The sequence below is a fragment of the Acyrthosiphon pisum genome, chromosome X, assembly GCF_005508785.2.
Source record: "Acyrthosiphon pisum isolate AL4f chromosome X, pea_aphid_22Mar2018_4r6ur, whole genome shotgun sequence".
Classification (NCBI taxonomy): domain Eukaryota; kingdom Metazoa; phylum Arthropoda; class Insecta; order Hemiptera; family Aphididae; genus Acyrthosiphon; species Acyrthosiphon pisum.
Genome location: NC_042493.1, coordinates 128,199,250 through 128,201,957, shown reverse-complemented (window position 1 = coordinate 128,201,957; position 2,708 = coordinate 128,199,250).

Sequence of the window (2,708 nt, the reverse complement as noted above, 5' to 3'; positions counted from 1 at the left end):
CAAAACAGTTTTATGCCATGTCGTACGTTTGTAAGACGGAGACAACGTGTGCGGGTGTAGCGTCCTCTTAAGTACCTAACGTCCTACCACAGTACCACCTTAGATAGTTAGTTCATATTATTAAAAAATAATAGTAATAATAATACGAAATAAACACTTACCTTATGATGAGGGCCGTGGATTGTGCGAGTCCGGCTTGCCCACAGAAAAACTCGAATCTATCCCGCGGAAAACTGACCATAGTAGGTACAGTAGAACTTCGATTAACCGTCACTCTCTGTTATCCGTCATCGCGATCGGTCACCGCCGAAAAAAAAAATAATTAGGCGATTAGACGATCGCGGTAAACTCGTGCCCAACACAGTAACTATCAATTGTATAAAAATAGTTTGTAATATGTACATATCCAATATATAATATAAATATAAAATATAATAAATGTGTGTATGTATATGTATTTACACGTTTTTTTTGCAAAATTTCCGTTAACCGTCTATTCGATTAACCGTCATAGCCCCGGTCCCGACAGTGACGGTTAATCGAAGTTCTATTGTATATAATATAGGTAATTAGGTATATGGATTATGTATCGCTCTAATCGGCCGTGTATAATATATTATAATATTATAATTGTACTCCGACTACAATAAATCAATATATTATATTATTTTTTAAGTTCCACTTTCGATGCCGCCGTAAAAGAGCTCAATACGTTTATCGTGGCGTATAGTACCTATATATATAGGATCAGCGACCCAACCAGCACGGTTGTAGGTCACTTTGTAGTTTGTACGGTCACCTAGAAAAAATCAAAAGCGCGGACAGTTTGAACTGTTTTAGGAAGTGTTTGGAAAATTACTTATAAAATATAGGAATTCGTTCCGTTCCTTGTTCCTTTTTAAAAAAAAAAAAGAATCGTTGCTTTGGAAACCTTTCCGGATTAAAAATAACTTGTAAATAATTATTTACTCAGGTATTATCATGGACATCTGAATTTTAAGGTCGCAATTTGATGCAAAATATTCAATGTTTACACATACTCTCAAATCAAAATGCAATGTTCACGAGATAACAAACATCGACAAACATTTATCTATATCTACGTATTCACACGATGAAAATCATTCTGCACTTAAAATGTACTTGCGTATATTACAATACATAGTACACGCAGTATATTACATTTTATATTTGCTATATTTTTACTTTATGATTATAACTATTATACTTATTACCTAATACCTATGTACCTATAATAAACAGTTTTCAATTATGCAGGAATACTTTTACGGCAATCGTATTTTCAAATATTTTAAGTTACCTACAATGTTTGAAAAACACATTAGACACTTAAACTTGTTGTATAGGTACCTATATAGTCTGTCTAATTTGTGTCGTCGCGGTCGTAATAATTGTATGCTTTGGCAATTGTATGGAAGTTATTAAAAATTGTATTTGTTTCATTAGACTTTACCTAACATTGTGTTTGAAAATGTATATTATTACAATCTACCTGAGTATAACATTTTAGCTAAATCTAATTTCTGAGTAACAATAACGAACGTTTATTGATGACAATATTACGTGTGGAACAATAATGTTTTACGGGTAGAATAATAAAATAAATGACGATTGACGTCTGCTGTAATCATAATAATAAAATCGTGTTTGACGTACACGGACAATTTAGGAGTGCATATGATAGAAAGACTGCTACTATATACCTAGTAATGTTAACAAACTCGAATAAAATCGACGGTTGAAAGAACCTATGACTCCTTAAACTATAGGAATGAACTGTGGACGACGGACAGTAAAATAAAGTTCATCTAACAGATTTAGTGGACATAAACAATTTTCCTCACGTCATTGGTATGCCATAATCAATTTATATATTATAATTTATATCACAATTGTAAATATATTTATATAGTAACTTATATTATGATTTATGACCTGACCTTGTGTCCTTGTCATCTGATTGCGTATGGTGGAATGACCCGAGTACCTACGTATAATATAGAACTATACAAGCGCATGCATGTGAACATAATATGGGCGATTTGAGTGGTTTAGTTCTTTCTAGTGGTTATACCCACATCGTCGTAATACACTAACTTTACCCTGAACTTTTGTTCACTGTTTTTGTACTGTGACAATAACATCTAAACTGGTATTAAAATGGTAAAAAAATATAAGAAAATAAGCAGAACATTATATACGTAATAAATACACAGGACTTATTATGATAGTTGGATTTGTTGTGAGGAAACAGTGGAGGGGCATTTCTATAACAACCATAATTGTATATATTGATGGGGAAATATGGTACTGAATGATTGTACCTTGACACACCGTGGTCGTGTTTTTTTAGTTACCTTACTATACATCAGATTCGCGGTCATCATGGTCGTATATATAATACTAAAAACATACCCTACTTGTCGTAAATTAATATCCCACCATATACCAACCGATATATACCTACAAAACATTTTTTGAAAAACATGTTTTTCTACACAATTTGAAGTCATTATTACAACACCAAATTTTTTAATGGCATTTATATTTTTTAACGTTATGATTTTTTTTTAAGTTTTCATTTTATTTATAGGACAACCATCATACTACGTCATGTTAATGTCATATTCCGAAGCAGAATATTTGTTTGAGAGTTTTTATGTATAAAAGTCAATATGATTTTTATA